Source organism: Microtus ochrogaster, chromosome 5 (assembly GCF_000317375.1).
Source record: "Microtus ochrogaster isolate Prairie Vole_2 chromosome 5, MicOch1.0, whole genome shotgun sequence".
Lineage (NCBI taxonomy): Eukaryota > Metazoa > Chordata > Mammalia > Rodentia > Cricetidae > Microtus > Microtus ochrogaster.
This window is the reverse complement of record NC_022012.1, coordinates 72,018,424-72,038,806: the sequence shown is the minus strand read 5'-3', so window position 1 is coordinate 72,038,806 and position 20,383 is coordinate 72,018,424. Positions and strand designations below refer to the sequence as shown.

At 45.3% G+C, this 20,383-nt stretch overlaps 1 protein-coding gene and 1 pseudogene across 1 annotated transcript in view; one reads left to right on the top strand and one right to left on the bottom strand.

Moving 5' to 3' along the window:
- Tln2 (talin 2) overlaps window positions 1–20,383 on the bottom strand; it is a 473,598-nt gene that overhangs the window by 280,089 nt on the left and 173,126 nt on the right. The window contains exon 3 of the mRNA XM_026779102.1: window positions 18,372–18,444. The gene's annotated coding sequence lies outside the window, so the exon portion shown is untranslated. The remainder of the gene's footprint in view (window positions 1–18,371; window positions 18,445–20,383) is intronic.
- The window catches only part of LOC101983861, a 40,452-nt pseudogene continuing 30,501 nt past the window's right edge, over window positions 10,433–20,383 (top strand).

Here is a 20,383-nt window from a genome sequence, read left to right as displayed (position 1 = left end):
ACTAACTGGCCAGCAGCCCCAAAGCTTCTCCTGTCTCCTCCCCAGCACAGGGATTCTGTGAATACCTTCATGGCTAGCTTCTTACGTAGGTGCTGGGATCCGAACCTAGGTCCTCATGTTTGCATAGCAAGCACTTTACCGACTGAACCATCTTTCTAGTCTTCACTCATTTTATTAGTATACTATTATAATTGTACAAAATAACTAGTTTCATTATAAAAATTTCCTACATGCATATAATGTGCTTTAATAATAATTTCCTATCTCAGTTCTGCTACTCTGTCTCTCTTCCCTCCCACTGGCCTACGTCCCCTTGTCCAGTATGTGTGGGACTCTTCAAGAAGCACACCCTTGTGGGTCACTGGGGACATTTCCCTGGGAAGAAACTGGAGTTCTCCCGGGCTCCTGCTGAGCTACCACAGGACTGTAGCAGAGTGTCTCTGACTTCCTGTCTTATGGTGTAAACCCTCCCTCTCTCAAGTCCTCCTGTCCTTAGGCCATGTGTTACGCATGACACATTACAGCCACAGGGGCCCCTGCCAGCACCCTCACTGTGCTGTCTGGACTTTCAATCCCCTGAGATAACTGGGCCTCTTTTCTCTATAAACTGCTTAGCCACCACGGGTTTTTGTGGTAGGGTGGAAAATGGACTCACACAGATATATTGCCTGCATTTAATAACAAGTAAAGCTACAAACCTAGACTTATGGCTACTCTACACAGAGCCTTTCTTAAAAAAAAAAAAAAAGTGACACCATAAAAGCTAAGGAGAGACCCTTTTCTCAAGACTCCGGGGAGTGAGGGGATGGGGCCAAGTGCAAGCCATGATTCTCAGCTTCACCCATTGGTGCTAAAGGGCATCACTAGGGTATGTGGGACCTCAGATGGCTTGTGGGAGTTGGACACCAGTGGCTCTGATGGGCACGCTGGGGTTACAGTCCAGGGTGTCCTTTCCCAGGAGACACCTGCTAACATCAAGGCAATAATTAGGTCACAATTTACAATCCAAAGGTCCAGGAAGCGCTGTCCCTGCTACACTTCAAGCTCCTTTAAAATACATGATTGCTTCAAAAACTTCTAATGTGTTTTTAAAGTGTGTTTGTGTGTGTGTGTGTGTGTGTGTGTGTGTGTGTGTGTGTGTGAAAGAATACAATGGGAGGATGCTCAGGGAAAGAATTCAGCTTTCTTCTCGTCTACCACAAAGTCCACTTCGCTCCCAAGTCCTGAAGAGAACTGCACTGCCCCAGCCTCCCTTGGAGAGCTGCAAAGCTAAGACAAAGTCTCTGCGAGTACAGAGCCCATGTCACTCCTGCCGCTCCTCATCTGACTTCTGCTCAGCACTCCACTGGAACCTGTGCCAACCAAGGTGACTCATCTTCTCCCTGCTGACTTTCCAATCCAGGCCGGTGCCCACAGTAGTGGGCAAAAATGCCACTTGAGTAGCCTGCCCTCCCTGACCCCATAGGAGGTCTAGCAGGCTCTTCCTTGCTGAAGCATGATTTTCTGTATGTCCGCTCCTGGTCTCCTTTTCCTACTCCTCTGGACTCTAGCCCGCTCAATCTCACTGCTGTAAGGCTACAGACAGAAGCCAGAGCTCTCCCCGAGTTCCCACCCAAGTCTGCTCCCCAGGATCTCCCACAGGCATAACAAATTCATCTCACCACCTCTGCCCTGCCCTGCCTCCCTCCAAGCCTGCTACCCTCCTGGGCTCCTAATCACAACTGTGCCAACATCGACTCATCTGCCAAGGCCAGAAATACGAGAAACATGACTAAGACAATCTTCTTCCAAATCCCCTACCTTACTGACCACCCTCTGCCAACCTTAACTCTTAAACACCCCTGACTCCACCCTCTTCTACTGTCTCTTCACTGTCTCCTATTCAAATCACCACGGTGGTTTCCAGCAGGGCTCCGCAGCCCTCCTCTTATGCTGCTTCAATGCCTCCTCCACCTCTTAGCCAATGGGCTCCTAGAAATTCAATCTGTCTAGAGCTTGTTAGTCTCTGACCATTGATTGGACACCCACCGTTTTAGGGGTCCATCTAAACCCTTTACTACATGACAAGATGTACTGTCTCAGATCTTCTCCACCAATCTATTAAGAACGTTTCTGTTTCCACCACCTTACAATAAAGCTCACGGCAGAGGGAAGGTGCTCCATAAATATAAATCCCCGTGATCGAATGAATAATGGATGCAACGAGTCGATTAGATGAAAGGGTGCCAGAGCGACTTAATATTAAAACACAGACTCCAATCTCCAGGTTCACTCGGGTTTGAAACACACAGTGTAGAACACTGGCAAAGTCCTGACAAAGGTACTCAAGTTTGCACAGCCTAATTAGTAGTTCAAGTTCAAAATGCTCGAGGTTACCACACAGGAGAAGAAGGGGAGCTCACACTTGCTCAATGTCCGGCAGGCAGAGATCAAAGGCAAAGCTGATTCGATTCACAGTGTGCGCGGTGTGGTCCTCAGGCATGCTCACAGCAAACCGAGAAATAAGAGGGAGGCAGTGCTACTCACATCCTCAGATACACACAGGAGCAGGGGAGTGTAGGCTGTCAGCTCTTCCACATGGGACTTGGGTAAACCATAAGCAATGAAGACCAAGACGGAGCAGAAATATAAAGAGGGACCATGCATAAAAAAGTTCTTTGGCATGTGGTGTCAAAGAACCGTTACAAACCTTGTGTGTGTGTGTGTGTGTGTGTGTGTGTGTGTGTGTTTAAATTTCTAATATTTTTTGTAAAACAGACACCCCTTGGGTTTTGATAACATGCTGAGAACCCCACCCCCTGTCACCCCATCTATTTAAGGGATTATGGGAAGTCAAAGGAGAGAAGAGTGGAGAAGGCAAATGCAAAGGCAACAGAATTAAGTCCATTTTAGCTGGAAACCATCACTATGATGGACCCCATAATGAGACCTCCTCTCATTAAGAGGAGGGCTGGTGCGGGGTGGGCTGCATCATCCTTTGGAGCCTGAGTGAAAAGTCCTGACGTGCGGGTGACAAATAAAAAGCCACCATGACATCGGTGACCTCATGCCCACACTGATGCCTATTAAGCTTTAAGAGAGTTGCCTTCCCTGGAGGAAAGAGAACAGTGACTAGAAATCCAAGGGCATCTGAAGGGCGGGAGAAAGCCTCGCAAGCACTAAACAGAAGCAGCAGCCTAGGGACCCAGCATCAAGGGCAAGAAAATGACCGGCAGGTGTAGAGCTAGGAGTAGCTGAAGCCTGAGAAAACCACAGCCAGGGAGACGGCTTTAAATGCTGAGTCTCTCAACTGTGGGCTCCTGAAAGATCAAAACCAAGTAACTACTTCCTTACTTTAAGAGGGAGAACCAGGGCACAGTGCAAATCTGAACAAAGCAAAACCAACTCCAAGAGTATAAATAATTCAGTGTCCAACGTCTGAGACTCGCTATCTTCTGCGCGCCTCCAAAGGGTCACTTCCCCGGCTCTGCCCTCAGCAAACACAGCTTATCTTACAAGCTTGGGCGGGCGCCACTCCATTGATGTTGCTGTTCTTGGTGGCCATCCCATGGTACTGGCATCTCCCAAATGCTGGGATCTTCTCCTCCAATTAGGCTATACCTTCATTAATGGCCTCTCCTGGTCTCTCAGACTGCTAGGCCTCAGCTTCTCTCCATTAACCCCTTCGTACCTTCAAAACCAATACCACCTTGGGTAACCGAACAAGTTCAGATGCCCGTGCGAGGTACAACCTCGGCCACTTCTGGAACCCAGTTTCTGTGTGTTGACTCTCAGGAAACAACTTATCAGAAGCTTTCACCTCAGCGATGCTGGTCTCTTCTTAATCACACTATTTTCTCAGCTCCAGCAAACCAACATCAATTGGGCCAGTAAAACAAGGGTTTCACTTTAGTGGTTCTGGTCTCTTGTGACTCACAGCTGATTCTTCAGCTCCAGATGCCCAGACAACACAGATTCGTCACACAAAGGGCCTGGAAGAGTCTTAGTTTCCCCCTGAAACTTCATAGGAAGGCCCCTATCGTCTGCACTACTCTGAACATTAAAAAAAAATTGACTTATGTATTTTAGGTATGAGTGCTCTGTCAGCATGTATGGCTGCACACTAGAAAAGAGCATCAGAGTGTAAGCTGCCATGTGGTTGCTGGGGTTTGAACTCGGGACCTCAGAAGAACAGCCAAGTGCTCTTAACCACTTAGCCATTCCTCCAACCCTATCAGCCTCATCTCAACATTCTTATCTTCAAAGCTCAGACAGAACAACCCACTGAGCTCTCAATACTCAATGGATCCTTCTAGCACAAAATTCCAAAGTCCTTCCACTATGCCCCCCTAGACAGGGTCAGGTTGGTTACAGTAGCACCCCACTCCTGGTTCCATCTTTGTCTTACTGCTGCTTTACCTTTGTCAGAGTGGCTACACTTCAACCTGCTAGTGGCCAGGGTCAGGCAGGAGCCTGGGGGAATTTCGTTTCCCCGGACAACCTCTCTGTTGCTGCTGTTAAAGGCAGCTTTTACTAAGTCTGTATTGTTCTAATAACACTCAAGATTCAAAGGCTAGGGTGAAAACCTGTGAGCTCAGAGTAAGTACAGCAACTGGCTAACTTCCTCTCTTTACTGGTGTCCTGTCTCCCCTCCCCTCATTGCTCCAATAAAAACCTCATGCTATGCTCCTCTCTGCTACTTCCTGTCAACTAGTTGTTCACCCCGCCTCTCCGTGCTCAAGTTAATTTCATTTAATTAACACAAATACAAGACATCTTTACATATTAAACAAAAACAAATGTAACACATCTTCACCTAGTTAAACGAATATCCTACAACGTCTTAGTTAGGATTTTACTACAGCTGCAAGGAAACACCATGACTAAAAGCAAGTTGAGAAGGAAAAGATTTATTGAACTTACACTTCCACGTTACTGATCATCATCAAAGGAAGTCAGGACCGGAACTCAAACAGGGAGACCAGGAGCTGCTGCAGAGGCCATGGAGGGGTGCTACTTATTGGCTTTCTCCAGCCTGCTTTATTATAGAACCCAGGACCACAAGCCCAGGAACAGCAACAACAATGGGCTGGGCCTTCCCCCAGCAATCACTAATTAAGAAAACGCCCTACAGGCGTGTCTACAGTACGACCTACGGAGACATTGTCTCAGCTGAGGCTCTGTCCTCTCACGAGACCTAACTCCATCCAGCAAAAGAAAAAGGATGAAAGTGATGATGGATGTGTGGCCCTGGGGACAATGCCATCACATCAAAGATGAAGAGCACTATCTTACGACAGGAGTCTGATGGTTAATATGGATGTCACCAAGACAGAATCTACAGTCCCCAGCCGGGCGGTGGTGGCACACGCCTTTAATCCCAGCACTCGGGAGGCAGAGACAGGCGGATCTCTGTGAGTTCGAGACCAGCCTGGTCTACAGAGCTAGTTCCAGGACAGGCTCCAAAACCACAGAGAAACCCTGTCTCGAAAAAAAAAAGAATCTACAGTCCCCTAGGTGACAAACCTTTGGCTGTTTGCCTGTGATGGAGTTTCTAGACTGTGCTAACTAGGGTGGGAAGACCTACCAAAATCTGGGCAGTACCACTGCATGCGCTAGGATTTTAGACTGAATAGAAGGGCGAAGGTGAGTTGAGCAGCACCCCTTCTTAGCTCTGACCGTGGATGCCTGCCCAACACGGTAGGCTGTACCCACAAACCAGGAGCCCAGATCAACCCTTCTCTTCAAGTTGTTTTCAGCAGATCCTTGGCTGCTCTTCTCAGGTGTTTGTGACAGCAAAGAGAAAGGCAACGGCAAGAGCGAAGGTAGCATAGCTCTGTTCTTACATACAAGGAAAAAGCATGGAAAAGTCCACCCTTGCCAAAATCTACAAACCTGCTAACTGTTGCGGTTGGGACCTGAACCCAAGATCTTCTATTCAAGATCCATTTCTGGCAACTTATTTCTGAGTGTTTCTATCCAGAACCTCCTCCAAGAAGAAGGTGGTGGTGGCAGCAGCAGCTGAGGTGAAGGAAGAGAAGGGTGGGGATTGGTGAGGGGAAGGGGAGAGCGCAGATCAATCGCACTAATCATTCACAGCGGAATGCGGTGTTCGGGACATTTACCAGCAAGACTGGAGAGCAAGGCGCGTCACTGGCTTTCCACCCAGTTAGTACAAACATTGCTTTAAGGGACATTGGGGGATAGCATTTTGGCTGACCATCTTGTTTGAAAGATAGTCACTCCACACTGTCTTTTAGGTCTCATTCCTCTGTCATTGCACATGGAAACACCTACCTGTGGCAGTTTTATCTCTAAAGAGGCATTTCATGAGGCCAGAAATCTGGCAAGCACCAGACTGGCTCATGAATGCCCTGAGAAACTACAGACCTAAATTTACCGCGTATCCATCTAACTCCTTGTTGCTTGGCTTAGATTCCAACAAGGAGATGGGCAGATCTGATTTGGAACCCATCATGGGAAGAAGGGCAAAGTATGGCCATCCATTGCAAGCAAGATCTGTTTGTGTAAGAGGCACAGTGTCTGAGCCCACAGATCAGAACTTGCTATAGCAGAAGCAAAAGAAACTGACAAGGTTCTGGGAGGATAAGATGGCTATGGGATGCTCACTGAAAAATAATTCCTCCGAGTCTTGGATGAATTCTGGGAACACCTATCTCCGGCTCTACTTCCCGAGAGCCAACCCTGTGTCCGACACAGGAAATATTAACAAGAAACTAGAACCTTGCGGCTTCTACTAGATTATTAAATTTGTAAAACATTAGGTATAAAATACTTAGCCACAAAGGATAAAGAAACAAACTCAATTTATTTAATTACATTTTTGGGTATTACTGTTTAGGCTAGGATAATTCACATAAACTATACTATTACTCAAGTTTTATAAACCTAAATCTACAGTATAATTTGTCTCATTCATAAACATGAGATAACTTGACCTACTTTCTAACACGCTCCACTCCTTGTCTGTATTAATCTGTGGTGACATTTTAAAAGGCGCTCTAATAATTTCCATTATACGAAGATGTACTTTTCATTTACATCACCTTTGGACTCTCCTCCCACAAACAAAATTCTATCTTCGCAACAGAGAAGCTACAAATACAGTAAGAATCAAGACACAGAAGGCAGCTGCTCCAGAGGGCTCGCCTTTGAGTGGTGCTCAGAGAGCTCGATTTCTAGACAGGAGAGGTAGAAGAAAGACAGAAAGGACGAGAGACTAAAACTCCAAGTCTACACAACATGGAAGAGTGGGCTTAAATGGTCTCTGCGTGCCATCTGTACAAAGTTACACAACATAGCTTTGAGAAACAAATTTCCTAGCCCATAATATAATGAGCTACATGTTTCCTAATAGTTCTCAGCCTCGGATAATAAAAGCAGAAAAGAAATCTCATGTGTGCTTCCACAGGATGCTTCCGGATGCAGCCTCCAAGCCACTGGCAGCCTCCTGAGCCTGGGCTCCGGGCCCCAAATGAAGACCTCGTTGACATGCCCCTCCCTACAACCTTTCAGCAGGCACCGCTTACGTTTAAGAACTTTCGAGGCTCCCAATTGCCTAGAGCAGAGGTTGGTGAAGTGTGGCATATATACTAAGAACTGTTTTTACTTATGCTAGGCAAGCACTCTACCATGGACATACCTCCAGTCCCTAGGTGCTACATTTTCTAACAGTGATGGGCAAAAATAAACACCTTCAAGAATACTTCATAGTGCATACAAATTACAGCAAACTCAAATTTCAAGGCCCACAAATCAAGTTTATTTAGAACATGGCCACACCCACTTATGAGCTGCCTGTTGTTGTTTTCAGTGTTCCGGCAGCAGGACTGAGTGATGGCAACCCAGACAGTAACCTAAAATATTTACAGTCTAGTCCTTTCTGAGAACAGGTCACTAACTCCTGGCCAGAAGCACAGAATCCTGTCCACACAGGACATTGATCTAGCCAACCTTCTAAAAGCCTGACTTGCTCTTAGTTAAGGACGGAGCAACCGTACCACTGACATGCTCTTTTCCGTCACTAGCCACAGTGTTCCCCTTGCTCCACAACTGTGCAGTCTTGTAGTCTGCTGACAGCCTAGAAGGAACACACACAGTTGACTACCATGAGGTTACAAGAGGAAAAAGAAAAAGAATCGGGAGTGCCCAAGTCTGTGGCCACAGACTCTCTGAAACAATACAAGGTAGAAGCAACCCAGATGTCCACCCACAGGCCAGACAAGCCAGAACAGATCTACAGGATGGAGGACGGGGGAGCTGCAGGGAGTGGGGGATGAGCTCCACATGGACCTGTGGGATAAGAACTGGGACAAAGGGAAAGAAAAAAACAAAGGGAAGAAACATGTATGCTGCATGTTGGTGTATCTCTAGGAAAGGCACTACAGATGGGCAAGCATATTCAGATTTGCATATTTATGAATGACGAGTGCTACCCATGGGATCTTGTGGGATAAGGGGAAACAGGAGAAAGTGGGTGGGACACCTCCTGCTACTGCTTGTGGGTTCCCAAATTCACATGAAAAAAAAAACTAACCCCCAAGGGGTATTTAAGATTGGAGATTGGGGAAGCATTCTGTCACAATGCCATTGGGACTGGTGCCATTGCAGAAGAGGCCTCAAGAAACTCCTTTACTTCTGATACGGAGTCATTGGCCAGCAGCCTCTGTCAACTGGGCAAGCTCCAGGATAGTGACTGACTCAGTCTCCAAAAACAAAGTGGATGGCATCTGAGGAACAACACCTGAAGTTGTCCTCTGGCCTCCAAAGGCACCCACAGACACAAACACGCAAAATATACAGACACGCATACACACAAAACAAAACAAAGCAAAATAAAATAGATACTGCTTTTAACATTTCTTTCTTTTTTCTTTCTTTCTTCTTTGTGTGTTTCAAATCATCATCTCAGCTCCATTCATTTCCCGCCCCTGTGTTTCTGCCTTCTGCCTTTAAAACACCCTCCCCCCACCACCAAAGAAAGCTTAAGAAAAAAAGAAAAGAACAAAAATCTCATCATGGAAGCTCTGTGTGACATAGTGAGCCACGCAGTAAACCCTTGTGTCCATGTATCTTTACTTGCAAGTGTTCATTGCCAAGAGTCATAAGTAACAATAGGAATCGCCAAGAATGGAAAGTAAAATCAAACCAATTTTTCAAGTATACTTCCAATGAAGACCATTGTGTGTGGTCTTAAAATATATACAGTCTCATCATAACTGGGAGGCGGAGCACAGAAGAATGGATGTGGGCGGGCTAGTGCAGCTGTGTAAAAAACCTTACACACTGAATCTCCATGTTTTATGCATCCAGAGTCTCTAGTTCTGTCCCCCGAAAAGATCCACAGCAATCAATGTGCCTTGTTTCTCCACCTGTGCCCTCAAAACACTTAAAGGAACAGAGCCCTTCCTTGGAGACAGAGCCGATGCAGGACTAGTCAGGAAATGGGATTGCAACATCAGTCACTGTCACAGCAGAATCTGCAGACAGATACAAACCGTGCAAGAGTCATCTCAAAGAAAGTGAGCATCAACTTGGATCAGTTCCCACTTGCTAAGTTATGAGACCACTTGAGCAGCAACAAAAATATTAAATCGAGACGCACTGACTATATTTAGATGAAAGTTTCAGCATTATCACTGTGTGTGTGTGTGTGTGTGTGTGTGTGTGTGTGTGTGACACAGAGAGCAATACCTACAGGTATGTAGTGTATAAGTGAGTCTGTGCACACCTGTGTGTGAGAGAACTTACCTGTGTGCGCTATAGGAAGGTCAAGGGAGAATGCCAGGAGACCTACTTCATCCCTCTGCACCTTAGTCCCTTGAAGCAGGGCCTCTGGTGGATCCTTTTCCTTCTCTGTTTTTCAGTTAGTCCAGCTGGACAGCAAGCTCAGTGGTCCTCCTGTGTCTTATGAGCCCCGCCCCCCAGCATAGGTGTTATAGGCAAGCAGGGCCATGCTTTTTGCTGGGTGCTGGGGATTCTCAGTGCAGAGAAAGCGCTCTTACCTACTGAGCCATCTTCTCAGCCCTCCTAAGCAATTCTGAAATGTGTATTTGTCTAGAAGGGATAGTTGCTCAGTTACTGAATTTAGCTCACCGCCCCCCCCCCAATTAAAGCCTGAGGCTACCACACTAAAATCTTGCTGCTGATGGAGTATGTCCTTGCCTGACCAGGCTTAAAGAGCCCACCTCAGGACTTCGTTCCAGGTGAAACTTGCAGCCACGAACCACAAAAGTTCCTTTCTTCTGGAAACCTAGTCCACTCTGCTTCCTCTCTCTGCTCACTGTCACTCACAGACCCCGCTGCTCTGCAGTGTGTTTGTGAACATCAGGAAAAAGGAACAAGACTCACATCATCCTCTCCTCTGAGGCCACTTTCCTATGTCTGTCCATGAGTTTGCTTCCTCTGAACCGGCCTTCAGGGAAGAGACGCCATGCGGAGAACAGTCCTCGCTCTAGCTTTAAGTGCGGAGCCCATGAGCCTGCTGCCAGCTGTCCACAGGGATAGGACAGTAACTGAGCTGAGAGTCCTGCACAGCCTCAGCACCGCGAGCCAGACATCATTCATCAGGGAGACTGAATCATCCCTCATCTCCCTGAGGTAAATAAACTAAAGAAAATATGGTGTGCTGTACCCAGTGGTAAAAAAGACTTTAAAACCATCTATCTCCTTCTTTTAATAAAAGCAGTTTAGAATCCGTTCCAGGTAACTAGGAACCTAGAAGCGCGTGAGGCTGGGTGCAAAGCAGCTTGTTGGTGAAGGGGGCTGGAAAGACTCTGAACAGAAACAACCGCTGACAAAGCACTTTCGCCAAGTTCCTGAAGGGCGGGTGGCTCCTCCTCCTCTCAGCTCAAATCATTGCAAGAACAGAGTGGAAATGAATGTTCCCCAAGTCCAGGCTGGAGCGGGATTCTGTAAGATGGGCTCCGGGACAAGCCTGCGAAGCTGGGTGGAGCAGACTCTTATGGCAGGTAGGAGAGAAGTCTGCAGCGGAAAGCGCAGAAAATCCATCACCGACAGGGAAGGTGTTTCCAGCCTGTGGAGCCACAGCGCACGCGGAAAATCCATCACCGACAGGGAAGGAGTTTCCAGCCTGTGGAGCCACAGCGCACGGCCATGCCCAGGTGGCCCCAGAATCTGAGAAACAATTCAGTCCAAGGTTCACATCTGTGTGTGTCAATGGACACCGCACCTCTTTTGCAGGGTGGCTGTGAGGATTTCAGGAGATAACAGACTTCCAGGACCTTGATGTCTAACACACACCTCAGGTCCCCAGTAAACTGTGGTGAATTTTAAATATCAGGTGCTTGCTTCCTCCACACAACAGACCCTGAACTGTGATCCAGTGAGGGGAGGAGCTTTTCCCAAACACCAGTGCTTGCTCCTTGGTGTGCTGTGCCAAGACAAGCCTCTTAGACTCAGGGTCAGGGGAGTGAGATCAGAACAAAGTGGCTTTTTCAGAGGGGAGATTGGGGGATAGAGCCTAGGAAACTTTAGACTGCATTCAAGACCGCTAGTACAGTGTAAAAGCTCTCTACTTAGCCACGCTCCACTGAAGGGCAAAGGCATCAGGCTACCACCATGCTCTGATGAGGACAGTATTTGCTTAATTGTGTTAAATGTTGCTTACTGGTTTTTAACATGAAGAACTAAGAGCTGAATCATACAAGCTCAACTGAAATTAAAGAAGAGAAGAGAAAGGTGAGGGGGTCCAGGTGAGTGGTAGAGGGCTTGCTAAGCATACGTGAGACACTAGAGTCAATCACTAGCCCAATAAAAACCCAACAAATAAAACCTGTCAAGCTACAATACATACATATATCTCCAATCCTAAGAATGTAAAATTAAGATATAACTACCTAAAATGGAAGATTTCATAGGGGTGGGTTGGTGTAAACAAAGAAATCGCACAGAGGAGACAGCAATCAGAGGAGACAGGGAGGTCCTGAAACATGAATCAGCCAAGAGAGGAAGGAGCTGATAAGGGATTGATTGCAAGACACCCAGAAACAGCCGTTAGAAACTGATGAAGTGAGGGGCTGGGGAGATGCTTGCTGTGTGACTATCGGAACTCAAGTTTCATGCCCAGAACGCATGTGACAAAGTCAGGTGTGGTAGCCCATCGTTGTAATCCCAGTGCTGGGGAGAAGGCAACAGGCAGATGTCTGGGGCCAGGCCACCTAGCTAGATCACTGAGCCCCGAAACACTGGGAGATCTGGTCTCACAAAAGTGAGGTGGGTAACACTCGAGGAAGAAAACCTGCAGCTGACCTCTGCCTTCACATGCACACAGACGCACCTGCACCCACCCACATGCCGTCTTCAGACAGACAGACAGACAGATCAGATAGACACTAATAATGTGAAAAGAGATACAACATATTATATACACATATGAGAATCACCCAAACACACCAACAATATTCACCAAAAAGCAGCAGGACCACACAGGCTCCCGCCGCTGGTACGACAGGCCTCTGTGACCATGTCCAGCTAAGACACTAAGCTAAACTACTTCATCAGCTTTTCTGAAATGATTCCTGTTTTTAGTTATTTATATGGAATAATTTGACAAACAATTTACAGTGAAATGTTTTTTAATTTATTGTTTTTAATCAGCACGTAAATGGCACACATTCATGAAATGTATTATTTTTAAATATATGTTCATGGTTACATTGAGGTAATTAACATGCATTACCTCATGTGCTTTTATATGTGGTGATAACACAAATTCTTTCATCAGTCTCTGGAGGTCATCATTAGCGTTGCTATCATACTCTATAAGAGATCTCGTGAATTCGCTCCTCCTAACTACAGCTTCCCAGCCCCCAGAAGCTGCCAGTCATCGCTCTACACTTTAAGCTCAACATTTATAGATCCCGGGTCAAAATAACATGTAGTCTTTTTCTTTCTGTGCCTGGATTATTTCATTTCAGGCAACATTCTCTAGATTTACTCAAGATGCTGAAAGACAGAATTACCTTCTTGAAAGGGAGGACAAGCATGTCACCGTGTACCTATAAATCATTTTCTTAACCTATTCATTATGTGATATTGTATTTTGACTCTACAGAATAACACTGCCTGGTCAGCAAAATGGTTCAGTGGGCAAAGGCACTTTCGATAAAAACCTAATAACCTGCGTTCAAAACCCAGAACCCACAGTAAAGAACTGGCTCCCGAAAGCTCTCCTCTAACTTGGCCTTGTGCGCTGTAGCATGCACAGGGGCCAAAGGCAGTTCTCTCCTTCTCCTGTTGTGATGTGCACTGTCTTACTGCTCCGGCCTTGCTACATGCTCCAGACCAGCTAGGCAGGGAGCTTCTGGGAGATTCTCCAGTCTCCACCTCCCTTTTCTCTTTAGGCGTTCAGGGGTTACAGACGCACACTGCTACACCCAGCTCTTCAGGTAGGTTCTGGGGCCTGAACACGGGCTGTCAGTTTTGCAAGGACAAGTGCCTGTACTCTCTAGGACATCTTGCCAGCCCTCTTCAGGCTTCTGTTGCTCCTCTGCTGTCTTTTGGTCTGATGTGACCTCCTTTGTCTATTACTGCTATTTTTAGTTTTGCTTTGGGATTCATGTCCCAAACCCCATTGCTCAGAACAATGTCTCAGAGCCTCTTTCACTGTTTTCATCTAGTAATTTCACAGACTCAGATCTTCAAGCCTTTAATACCAATTCTGAAACGCTGGGGTTTGAACCCAGGATTTCAAAATACTTACAAGAACTCTACCCACTAATCTATACCCCTAGTATACATTTTTGATTAACCTTTGATGTGACAAGAGGTAAAGGCATAGTTTCATACTTCTGTATTGTGTATTGATATCCACTAGTTCTAAGATCAATTATTAGAGGTGCTGGAGAGATGGCTCTGATGTTAAGAGGACCCAGGTTCAATTTCCAGCACCCACATGGAAGCTCACAACTGGCTGTAACTCCAGTTCCAGAGGATCTGACACCCTCAGAGCTATATTTTAAAAATTTTTAAAAAAAAAACAAAACAACTATCAGAGAGACTGCCCCTTTCCTACTGTGTGCTTTTGGCACAACTATCTAAATCAATTGACCACAAATGCATCAATTTCTGGGCTTTCTATTCTGTTCGCTGTTCTAGCTGTTATTAAGTCATTACCATATTCTTGGTTCAACATAGGTCTGTAGTTAAGTCAGGAAGTGGAAGCCTTCAAGTATATTCTTTTAGCTCAAGATTGCTTTGGCTGTATGAGGTCTATTGTGATTCAATTTTTATGTTTCCCATTAAAATGTTTGATTATTTAATTTGTGTGTGTGCTCACATGCACGTGTGTAAGTGCATGTGCACACATGCCCGTACTAGTGCTCAGAGGTCAGAAGAGAGTGTCAGTTCCACAGAAGCAAGAGTGACAGGCAGTTGTAAGCCACCTGACATGGGTACTTGGGTCGTCTGGAAAGGCAGTAAGTGCTCCGAACAGCTGAGCTACTTCTCCAGCCTAATGCTTCACCCCATGTTTAAGACATCTGTATGCAACAATTGGACTTGGCTGTTTTAAGGCCTCCTATGGGGCCACTGTTTACATCGTGGCAATGGAATTTTTCTCAGCTTCTGTCAACATATTCAGATACTGATGCTATTGTAGGTGACCTTAAAGTATGTTTATTTTAATTGTATTACATCACTGTTCAGTTCTGCAAATATGCTAGTTGTTTTTACAGTTTTGGAAAGCTAACTCTCAGGATCAATTTGAATTTTCAAATTTTACAGCAAAAGAGACACATGATCTCTTGTACCTGTGTGTGTGTGTGTATACATGTTCATGTTCCTGTGTCTGCACATGAGTGTGAAGGCTGGCAGGACACTGAGCTCCAGGGTCCATCTGTCTCTGCCTCCCTAGTGCACCTGGGGTGCTGGGGACCCAAGCTCGGGTCCTCATGAGCCACCTCTCCAGCCCTGAATTCTTAGTTCCAGGTTCATGTTCCAAAGTGAATTATGCAAATGTAAGCAAAATCACTGAAAACGGCCACTGATTCCATAAAATCCAACCAATTGTTAGAAAAGGCTAAAATTTTAGGTTCTCCCTTAGAAATTTTTAACTTCAAAAGAAAAACATGGGCAGACATAATTAACCACAAGTTCAAGAAAAGGGTGCACCTTGTTACATTGTGAGTTAATCTAATTTAGACTGTTGTGTCACAGTCTATTTTCTCTTTTCACCAAATGGGTCCTGAGGATTAGATTTTGGGCATCAGTCTTGAGGGCAAGAGCCTTTTCCCAATGAGTCATCTCAATGGGATATCAATCAATCTAAAAGCAGTAGCTGCTTCTGTGTGAAAGCATGTACTAGGAAACGGCGGCAGGGCAAGGTGCGGAAACCTTGGTCTAGCGAGGAGCGTCAGTCACTCAGTGGCCTGTGGGGGGCAAGCAATGGAATGGTGGCCAAAGTCACCAGGAAAAGCAACTCAAAGAATTAAGCAGACAGAGCATGCTGGGAAAATGAAAGTGCATAACTGATTTCATCTTTAATGAAGGAAAGTTATCATGGGAACAGCTTGTCGTTGCTGATGTCATAGCCTTTAAGGGGCTGGTATAGAACACCAAGTATCTACATTGGTCCTACTTTGAATTTTACAGATTGAATATCCTCCACTAAACAGCGATGGGAACTGGAAATTTCCCAGACAGTCCAAAATAATGTCTTTTTGTTTCTTTTGAATTTAAGATAGCGCTTTAAATATTTTCTTATAAGCTTATAATGAACAGAGATAACAACAGATTGCATTGACGCGCGAATCCAGAATACATCATGAGCCATTAAATAGAAAACTAGACTAGTCATTTGTCATTCCCACCCCATCCTTCAGCATCTCCCTCCCCCCATACATGCACATGTACTTGCATGCTTACATAGGACCCTTTGAAACCCCACACTGATTTCTGTGGTGTGGCTGTCTCTAGTTCTTAACCATCCATCCCTACAAGCTCTCACCCAGAACGTCCTGCTCTTCTGAAAAAATTCTGAACATGATTGATTGGTTTCGTTGTTCATTCATTAAATTTTATTCCAATCTGGAGTCCAGAGATCCCTTAAAGCACCTTTCCTTTCCCTGGTTCCTGTCAAAATAAAAGCCCCACCTAGGATATATACTTTCGAATTACTACACATTTAAGACAAGTGCTCCCACTATTGCTTGATATAGCCTTTTTCACCCCTAAAAAGGGCAGTGACTATGTATTCTTGGAGTAGAGCCCAAGAGTTGAAGCATAACCAACAGGCAGTAAGCCAAGAGTTGGGGTAACGTGGCAGAAAACAGCCAGGTAAGTCTGTCAAATTTCATTGAGTTTCTCTGAAAATTGTACTGATAGCAGAAAAATAAGCCAGAACTCACAGGAGGAGGAAGAACAAAGGACTGAGCCACCATGCCCTAAATGACACAGACGACACAGCATCTCAGTACTCTCCGAAGCAAGGGAACGGTCCCCGTCCCTCATGCGATTTCCTTGTCTATTAGCAATCCCTGCCATGACTTTCTCCATCTCTAACACACACACACCACCACCACCAACAACAACAACCCACCCACAGTCCAAGAAGAAGTCAACAGAAACATAGTATGTGTTCTCTACAGCCCACAGCACAGAGTGCCACCAAACATACTCCTTTTACATCCGATGTCTCAGTGAAGCTCCTCCCCATCCTGAGGAACTGCTGAGTGTTCATTACTCTTAGCTATGCCCTTGACCTACACCCAGCCTTGAGTTCCTCATACTAGGGGTAACTGGTTTCCCAGAGGACAGGTGTCGGGCTCACCATTGTGAAGATCTTGGTAACCACTCCCCCCACCATACGCTCCTGAAATATGTATTCATACAGCCGTCCAGAGCTGCCCCACCACACTGGGGAGGGAGCTGCTGTGGCTGTTCATCAGACTAGCAGCAACACTGTCACCGTTTCGATCTGCACTGACTACAGTGCAGCCCAGAGATAATTCCACGTTTCTAAAAGTGAGCCATTTCTATCTAGGCTCCCAACAGAACATCTCTTCGCTTTGACTTGACATCGAAGGTCTCTTAGTTCACTCATGTGTGCCGAAGGGCATTTTCTGAATGTAGACAATGTCCACATAGGTTACACCTTGTTTCCTGAATAAGAGAAAGGACACAGCTCTGGGGCGTACCAATACTCTAGGCCCTACCAATGTCAGCCCTCTGTCCCGCGCTTCTGAGTCTTCCACTGAAGGTCACGGGTTTGTAGAGAAGGGGTTAGAAAAGGCTGTGAAAAAGCCAGTCATTTTTATAAAGCTAAATATGTATTCGCTAAAGACAGGCAAGGCTTCATGATATAGTCCTGGTTGGCTAGGAACTCTCTATGTAGACCAGGTTGGCCTTGAACTCACAGAGATCTGGTTGGCTCAAGGACTGTGATTAAAGGTGTGCAACACCACTCCTTGTTCCTACTCTTTCAGTATCAAAATAATCATTCTTTTGTAAGATGGTATTAGCAGAGGATAGTATTATTCTGTGAAAACCTTTTATCATGAAAATTTCCAGACACAAAGTAGGACTACATATAAACACACACAGGATTCCCACAATCCATTGAGCTTCAACAATCATCAACTTTGCTCACATTCCACTGAAAAGATATTGTAAATTTGTCCTAACATGGTTTTGCTATCGCTCCATATCTGAAAGCCCATAAACAATTAGCCTGGGCTATCCTACAAACTTCACAGATGGAGACAGAGAACAGTCAGAGAATAAATGACCTGGCCCAAGGCCATCAACCAATTAGAACCAGAACTGGACAAGGTGGGTGGCCCATGACACTACTTAAGGGCTGTCGGACTAGATTTACCTTGTCAGACTAAACTCAGCAAACCAGAATCTGCAGGTGTGTCCCTACATCCCCTTGCAGATTTTCCAAGCATACCACTTGGGATCTGCCCCATGCATAGCCAAAGAAAAACCCATTACCTGTAATTCATGTTTACTTCCTCCCATCCCACATCCATCTTTACAACCCGAAGTCCCTAGGACTTCGTTACAAAGACGACGGAGTTTCTAGATTAGTTCCTTACCCAGTGCTTATAATCTTCACCCTCTAAAAGTGTTTACAAAGCAAACCATGGGGATGAATGTGGATTCATGAAGACCTGGTCAGGAAATACCCAGCTCCGCATCCCTTTTCATATACCCAACCTTCAGAGGAGGAAGCCAAACAGCAAGCAGGCCCCAGGACCAGGAATTCTGCACATTCGCTGCAGCACACGGGGAGGTGCCAGGTGACAGGCTTTGGAGGACATCAACATACGTCCCTGTCCCCAGGACTTGGTAAATGAAAATGGTTTTCTTTAAATAGTCTTTCTTGCATCCAGTTTTAAAAGACTTACCTAAATTCTCAGTTTATGCAGTATCGGTTTCACTGAGAAGATCCTGAGTGTGAGAAGCTTCTAGCAGCAATACCTAGAAAAAATAGGAGAAGCCATTAGACACAAGTACTGATTCGGACACGAGGCTGTGAGTAAAAAGTCTAAACATTTGGTCATTTTCCCCACACTAAGAATGAAAGGAAGTAACTCCGAAAGCAATGAGTCTCCCTCACACCACATGTGCTGGGAATTTGCTAGACCGACAGGGAATTGAGGTCCCAGGACACTTACGCAAGGACCAAAATTACATTACTGCTGGCAAAGAGGCAGAACACTTCCCCTCCTCTGCGTTAGGAAGGCTTTAATGGATTTGAATTTAAACAAAAAACCAAATAAATGCGTGCTTCTTCCTGCACCATGTCTAAACCAATTTCAGGCCCCATGCCCCCCCCCCAACTCGCCCTCCCCCGTGAGCATACAGAATCCTTCTTGTCTTGTCCACCTCTTTCTTTCTTAGTTCCTGGGACTCATTTATCAAGCAGATCCTCCTTGTTTCATCTTTCTGTCATGTCCACTCTGAGCCCCAGCCCCCCAAGAGCTCACCATCTGACACCTCACTCAGTAGAAACCCAACAAGAGGCAGAAAAACACTATCAAGTACAGATTTACCAAAATAGCCTGGTCACAGTGAATCAACAAGGCAAGGGGAGAAGTGCAGTGTTCATAAAAGACAGGAACATGTCATCAAGTCCAGGTAGGAATGAAAAGTGGATTAAGAAATTATGGGGATTTATTAAGTGGGGGTAGGGATTCTTCAAGTCTTCTCAACTTACAAAAACATGATCTAAAATGGAATCGAATGAACACTAGAGAAGTATGTGCCTGAATATTTTATAATATTAGTTTAACAAAGGTCTTTTGAAACATGAGAGCAAAATCTGAAAGTATAAAAGACTAAGATATTTGTTGTCTTAGGGTTTCTATTGCTGTGACCACAGCAACTCTTATAAAAGAAAACATTTCATTGTGGTGGCTTGCTTAAAATTCAGAGGTTTAGTCCATTATCATCCTGGCAGGAAGCATGGAAATGTGTAGGCAGACATGGTGCTGGAAAAGGAGTTGAGAGTTTTTATTTCTTCACTAAGTCAACAGGAAGTGGTCTGAAAAACAGGGTAGCATCCTGAGCATATATGAGACCACAGAGCCCACCACCACAGTGACGACACATCCTCCAACAAGGTCACACCTCCCATTAAGGTCACTCCCCTTGGGGTTAATTTTCTTTCACAACCAAATTTGGCTTGCTACATCAACAAGAAAACACTAAAGTAGCTTCTAGGCAGGTAGGAATGTTTGCTGTTCTTGTAGAAGATCAGAGTTAGGATCCCAGCACCCGCATGGGGCAGGTACAACCAACCACCTGTAACTCTAGCTTCAGGGGGATCAAACACCCTCTTTTAGTGGTACCGACATGCTCATGCATGTGTATGTGTGCATATGCACACCCGTGCACGCACGCACCCACAGAGATATTAATAGATGAATTACAAAAATAAGACAAAACTTTCACTGGTCCTTTTGTCAAAAAAATTAATTACACAAAAGACAAAAAAGTTGCTGTTCATAATTTACAAACCAATTTAAGGAAATTAATAGTCCCCTTAAGACAGATAAAGCAAGTAGTTTTCCTTAATATGAAGAAATATGATAGCAGTTTGTCGGAAAGGGAATATACTAAGCCCTGTGACCCTCTAGTGAAGATTAATCACCTATAATTCATCTAATGTCTGTGACCTCCAGCTGAAGTTAGCAAGCCAGCTCCGACCTAGATCCCACGAAATAGGTAGAATCTTTAAAAAAAAAAATTAGACTTCTTTACTTTGTACATGTTTGAGTGTTTTACCTACATGTATGTATATATGAGTACCAACATGTGCGTGCCTGGTATCCGCTGAGGTCAGAAGAGGGTATTGAATCCCCTGAGCTGAAGTTGAGGACAGTAGGAAATCATCACATAGGGACCGGGTAGGAGC